The following is a 7375-nucleotide window of genomic DNA, read 5'->3' as shown; positions in this document are numbered from 1 at the left end:
TACAATGATTGCCGCATGGGACCTTCTGCCTTAAAACACACACTTTCAAACACGGCTTGCTGCATTACCAGCGAAATAAATGTATGAATCAATCAAAAAAAATCTTAATATACATCATAACTGAATGTACAAAATGACACTTTGTTATTTTGTTGTTGTTTTTCCCCCCAACACAGTGGAGAAATGCTGGTCAGTCTACCACTTGTTGGACAGATGGTTAGCATGTGCTGTGACACAAAGGCTCAGTCTTGTGGGACAAGAGGAAGGGTATTGTAGAAACTAGAGGCAATCGAAGATAAATCCCAAAGGCTTGAAGATGCAATACATTGGCTTTTTAAAAAAAAAAAATCATGAACATCAGTGGCCTTAATGGTAATGGAGTGATGAGAAAATAACCTTTGTAAAAAAAAAAAAAAAACATAAGGGCAGTCTTCTGTCTAAAGCCACTGTCGCTGGAAGAAAAGTTGTTAGGTTGTTGTAAACATCATTAAAGGAGACCTATTATGCCTTTCTGTCATATCCATCAACCTGTCCTGAACGCTCCGTTTCCAAAAGTTTTTTTCTGCGCTCGACTCAAGTTTTGGTTTACCCCTGCCAGATTTCTTTATACGGTCATCTACTCCATGCACGCTACTGCAGTGTTTACATTACACTGCTGCATGTAGCTACATGCTCACTTAAGGGCCTGTCATCTTGGTTTACGATGTTTGATCATTTCTCCGAAATTTAGGACCTCATGTCCAGCTGTGTAGTTTTTGTTTTAGAAGCCTTTACTGTTGACTTTTTTTAAAGTAGAAAGTGCCACTGCACTTCTTTAAAGTCAGTCCCCGGCTGCAGTGACGGCGGAGCACAGATGTGGATACTCTGAAACATTGGCCAATCAGAGCACAGACGGGCTTAAAGAGACAGTTTTCACACTGAATACAGGTGCAGCAGCCATGGGTAGCATGAGGAAAATAGTGTTTTTGAACATTATACAATGAGCATAATAGGTCCCCTTTAAAACATGGTCAACATCCTGACCAGTGTTCAGCCTGCATACAGCAGGTTGTTGAGAGGACAATGCCAAAACAAAGATTTTTGTACTGAAGCTGTTGATGACATTTTGAATATAGTTTTTATTGTTTTCATTCCACAGATTCCAAAAGGAGTTGAGTTGCATTTAAGACTGAACATGAAGCGAATTTAAGACAAAGCACAATTGCATACAAGTGGGCAAGAGCACATCTCGGGGCAGGGCAAAGTGAACGTGTCCCCCTGAGCTGAAAATGTGTAAATTTGAGCTAAATCTGACTGTGGGTTTATGAATCCACTTCATAACAGGGGAAAGACTGGCGTCAATAACAGAAAGAACTGGAGCTCCTGCTGAGTTCTGAGATCACTCTGTGTTTTGACCCACTCTGCATACCCTCGTGTGCATACATTACTAACAAGCCACAGCAGCCCCCCCCCCCCCCCCCCCCCCCCCCCACCATTGGCTGCTCAGCGTTATAGTGTGAATTACAAAACGTGGTTCATGGCATACTTTTGCAAATGTGGCCATCATTTTGTACGCACTAAGTTAATTGCTCAAATTGAAGACATTGTTACAAAGATAAAAACCGTCTCAGATATGATATATGATTAGCGCCAATAGAATTGACAGCCAAATCATCCTCTTAGACAAATTCACTTTTTATAGATGGATACTTCTGAATATCCCCAGTAATATCCCCTCTTTTCATCCCATCATGTTGGCAGTGGTGGCTGACACTGTGTTACTGATATTAATCCAACAACCTCCCGATATCTTCCCCACATCACTGTGTGGTGCTGCTTCTGGCAGGTTGCACTCATTACCATTTTTTCATAAGAAATTAATTTCCTGTTCAGATGGGGAAGCAGCCACATAACACAGTGAAGATTTTGTTGGCTACTGTTGTTGTTTTGTAATGGTTCTCTGGGGAAAGACGCCAAAACCAGGAGGTGTCAGGACTTGTCAGCCCTTCAGTGAACTGTGTACCAGAGCAGACCTGATTCTCTCCTTTTCTAAAGCCTCGAGAAATGGAAACTTCCCTTTTGTACCAGAGGGACATGGCAGGGCTTTTGTATGAATATCACTTGCCTCACTCTTAAATATAGAAGAAAAACAAAAGATATGGTGGCTCCTTGGTTTCTTAGTTGTGGATTGTGCACTTTTTGCATTCACACCTGTTCAGTCACCCTATTTATTTTGTTATCCTTTTTTTATACAAATCTTCAAATGCCGGTGTAAGATAGCATATGCTTGTTGTTTATTCAGAAAGTGGTGAGGGTGACTGTGTTGTATGGATAATGTTCGATACCTGACAAGTTCTTATTGTGCTCAACAGGATCAAAAATAACCTCAGAATTTCATTTTATTTCTGTTTCATAATTTGTACTTTTGCGTTTTGTATCATTCATTTTATCATGAAGGTATTTTTCCCATAGAAACTGCCATGTTGTACATTGTGTTATCGGTCAAACCCACACCTAGTTTGGTAATGTACCAAAAATATGTATGTTCACCAGTATGTTTTTTTTTTTACAATGTTACATTGTCCGTTTGTGTTTAATTTTTCTTTTTAAAACTGCCAATTGTCCATCCCATCAACACTTGTTTAAACACCAAGTACAGTTGAGAATCTATTGTGACACCCAATAAAGAGGACAGAGAGACTTGTGCGTCAGGTTTGTGTCAGTTGTGCAGACATCCACCGTTGCTCCCATCAGCGGTGCAGTTCGATTGTCAAAGGAAGAATAAGCCGACCAGCCCGTGGTCTGTCTTTGGGCTTATGCCATCTAAATAATAAGCACATAAATTGTAATGTGCTGGTCTTCCACATCAAGCTTCCACACATAATAGATGTGCCAGCAGAGAAGGGGTTGAAAGATGGATTTGAAAAGGCGTTTACTAAATGAAAAGACCCAGATTTATAATTTTCTCTTTTTAAGTCTTTCACTGTGCCATTAACCAAGACTGTCGGCCTTTTATATATTAGGCTTAAACAATGTGTGCATTTGTTTTACATTTTTGTTGATGTCAGTTGTTTGAATACTTATTTGCAGAACAAAATCATGACATAATGAAAGAATCTGCCCCAAACAAGCATAATACTGTGTGAAATGTCTTATCCACAATAGCTTCATCCTGTTTATATGAACAAACACTTCTGGAACTTAACAGTCGATCACAGTGGTACTCGCTGATGTTTAAACGTCTTTATTTAAACTTGAGGTCAAGTCATAAATGCAACCTTCAAAATAAAATTCTGAATCGTGTTCAGTGCCTCAGGAATTTGAGCGGGTGTGCAAGAGCTCGTCTGCGTGACAAATACAGTAAAACTTTGTCAAATCCTTCAGTGCCTTAGCTGTGCACGTATTGATGCTGTCCCCTCAAACATCTTCATGCGTGTTGCTGCATCAAACTAGAAGTGATGCTGAGTATTCTTACTGACCCACTTGTCTAAGATCAAATTTAGAAAGTGACTGTAGTGCATTCTGGAGCTGCTCCACTGCAAGATGTATTTGAGCGTGTACACATAAAGCTGCACTTATTACAATTTTCATACATGCTAAAATTGCCCGTAGGTGTGAATGGTTGTCTGTCTCTGTTCGTCTCTATGTGCCCTGTGATAGACTGGCGTCCTGTCCAGGATGTACCCCGCCTCACGCCCGATGTCAGCTGGGATTGGCTCCAGCACCCCCCGCGACCCCGGGATAAGCGGTTGAAGATGAATGAATGAATGAATGATATTGACAATGGATTCCATTCGTAATTAGGAATGTCTCACTCCAAGCTCAGATTTATATTTGCTTTATTGTTTGTATTTTTTCAAAAAGTATGTTTCACTTTAATGTTACAAGCTGAGAAACTTTTAGGGTGGTGACTAACTATATCTGATAATTAGATTTGCCCGGGTTGCTGGAGTATCAACCATTTCCCTTTATTGGACAGAGAGCAGAATAGAGCCACAAACATCCAAAACCAGGAATGTCAAACTCATTTTAGTTCATGGGCCACAAACACCCCAATTTGATCTAAAGTCATTGCTTATTATCAAATAACTCCTTTTCTTTATTTCAGTGTAAAGAAATACTTTCTGAAAATGTCCACAATTAATGAACAATGTATTTACAAAACAGATGATGAACATCCTGAGACATTTTAAGACATGAGAACATTCACAGGCTAAGAAATGAGCAATTTCAACAATATATGTCAGCTTTAAACAATAGTGTGATGGTGGCATAGAATATAAGAGTCCTCGAGCACCAAAAGATGCTGTGAACACACCAAGCACACTAGCTTCCTATTTACTTTTTTGAAGAAACAGGAGAATTGGTCCATTTTTCTGACACTGGGTCAGCGTTTCTCCTGTTGGACAATGAAAATTCTCCACTGGCGGCCATTGCATGAACAAAAGCCTACGAAAAAAAATGAGAAATGGGATTGGGCCTAAAGGTCTAATCACTCTGTCCATTCATACCGTGCCCAAGCACAGATCACGGCTAAAGTCTAGTTCATTTGACCAGTGTGAGCACAACTTTTCCGCGCTTCCGCACACTTCCTGGCCTCGGCCCGATTGAGAGAGGTGGGCTTCAGTAAAGCATGATTGCACATATATATATATTTATACGAATACGTGCATGTGCAGATGTACGAGCACGAGCATTGACAGCGGTCCTGTTGTCTGTTTTCACACGACTTTTCCCTGGGATGGACATTTAAAAAAATGCTGCTGAAGGGTTCGCGTGGACAGCAGTTGGACAACAGACAACAACAAAAACTCTGAGGGTTGATATAAGCAAGACGAAATAGAGTCGATGCCTGGATTATTTCAAGTAATGTGAGTGCAGGCAGGGCCTGGGCCACAGGGGAAGAGGGGGGGGGGGACACACAATAAAACATGGCACGGATCAGCTGGGCAAAGCGTGAGTGTACACCCTCAGAAGACACCCTTCAAACTATTTATGTACTGTTCAGAGTATCCTCTTAGCAGAGTCCAATGGATACCACTTCAATATGTGGGAAAATCTGAAGCTTTGCAAGATAAATCAGTGATTAGCTGGTAAACAAGCACTGCCCCAAATTATTATTTCATAGGTCTACCCAACTGCGTCCAGAGGCGTTTTGATGCACCACTGATAACACCTCTTAGAAATCCAAAATGCACTGAGAGGTTCCAGTCTAATAAGCATTTGTGGATTAAGCTGGTGAACCAGGCTAGGTGCAGCATTTAGCAGCTGCAAAGTCAGGATTTTTTTCAGGAGTCTGCGACCAAACCAAAGCTTAAAGAAGATTCAACAGAGCGCTGCAGGAATGAGTCCTAAAGCCTGGAAATTCTTGTTATTGTTTTTTTGCACTTCTGGTTCAGTCAGTGGGTTTTTTGAATGGGGTTTTGCTTAGATGCCTGAAATGAGTTCTGTTATTAATACAAGTTAACGTTTTGTTCTACGACATAAAATGGTAAATAACCCTCTTGTGATTTTTGAAGCTTGTGCGTGTCTTAAAAAAGGCGGCTGGCTATGACACTATAAAAGTTGTTGGGGACATTACATGTCATCACCCCAAACACATGAAATCAAATTACAAGTTGGAAGCTTAGTGGTGGTGACGTAGTCATGTGACCCTGGTGTGGTTCCTTACAGCCTTACATTAGCTTTTTTTTTTAAATGCATATGTAACTATCATAAAATGTTGTTGGCCACAGAGCCTATTTTCTGTAATAATCCAAAATCAAATGGAAAAATCCCATTGACTTTATGTCGGGGGAACCAGGGAATGCTAACTTCCCGGTTGGCCTACAAAAATATATCATCCTTGCAGTACTCTGTATTGGACTTATTTACATGGGATGGCCAGGAACACAACTCAAGCTAATGTTGCTCCTTGCCTGCTGGCTGTATATAGGCAACTTTAAGCTTATATGCAAATGCAACACCCATATCCTTGGATAATCACCTTGGAACCAGAATATAATATCTCCAGTCTATACAACCTTCAAAATATTCTCTCACTGACTCGTGATTCACATGTTTTTAGAAAGCGTGGTCTTATTGCCATCACGGTCATATGGGGAATTCAGTTCAGGGTCTATTTTTCCTATTTTCTTAAGCTCGACCTTGCAGCGCTACTGTAACAATGTGAACAGGCTGAACACTTCATTGAAGCACTGTCAGTATTTATCACATTTACAGTGCACTGTACCCACACCACAGCTAGAAACAGAATTCATTCATTATTAATAACGGATGTGGAAAAAAACCACGAAGCAAGCCACAGACAAACCAATTTAGGATGTTCTACGTGCAGAAGTACAGCACGTGCTCTGGCAAATTTGAGTGCGTCCTTGTGTATAATACAGTTTGTTAAATCAAAGCCTCTTCACATGGAAATATGTTCATTATAATCTTTATTACATTTTTCAAAAGAGGCTGTTCCTCAGGCTATGGATTCCTGACCCAAAGCACATTTAAGGTTGTTTCTTTATTATATCTCATTGAACCATCTGCTCTTCATAAAAACAATATTTTGTGCGTGTGTAATAGTTCCATGCTTTTTAATGATTCAGTTAATCAAGTGAGTGTGATTCAGTCGGCAGATGAAACGTGCCTTTACAACCTTCATGGCATATCAAAAATAATTATTTTTCACTTGAACGCTGCTCTGATGACTTTTAAGTTGACAATAATTTGGCTTTTTTAAAATGTCTGACTTCAAAGTACAAGGCACTCAAGTCATAGAAAATGAAGTGCTGTATTTGCAAATATATGAGGAAATCGTGTCAGACTGTGAAAAACATTATTCAAATTTTTAATTATCTGAAATGTTCTTAAGGGGGTTTTTCACTGCCTTTAGTTGGATGCATAATAATTGCCACACTCAGTCAGTCTATCTGAAGAGACCATTCTCTGTAAGTGTTTGCTTCTCCGACTGGTTTAATTAAAGGCTACATTAAAAAAAACTAACTTTACCCAAATGTGTGACAAGAGGACTGGCATCCACATAATCTCCATCTCTCCAACAGGTTCAGTACCTTTAACCATGCACATTCCACTTTTAGTATCAAGGATTCAAATTTAACCACACATAATATCCATAAAGGGGGAGAATGAGTGCAGTAATTCTAACTTTGGGTGGTTTTTAACACATCAAAACAAGGAGAAAGACAAGAAATGGGCAAAAATAGGCAGGTTCTATGTGACATGCACAGTTTAAAATTGTTTGTGATGTTAAATTATAAAGTTTCAGCAAAGTATTAAACATTCATTTAATGCAAATTTGGCAATTAGTTTTTGCAATACATGACAAGTAAAAAATAAATGATGATGATGGTGGTGCTTGTTGAGGAGTTCACCACAACCAATAGGA

The sequence above is a fragment of the Echiichthys vipera genome (genome assembly GCF_963691815.1).
Source record: "Echiichthys vipera genome assembly, chromosome: 13".
NCBI lineage: Eukaryota > Metazoa > Chordata > Actinopteri > Perciformes > Trachinidae > Echiichthys > Echiichthys vipera.
This window is presented reverse-complemented; position numbering follows the sequence as displayed.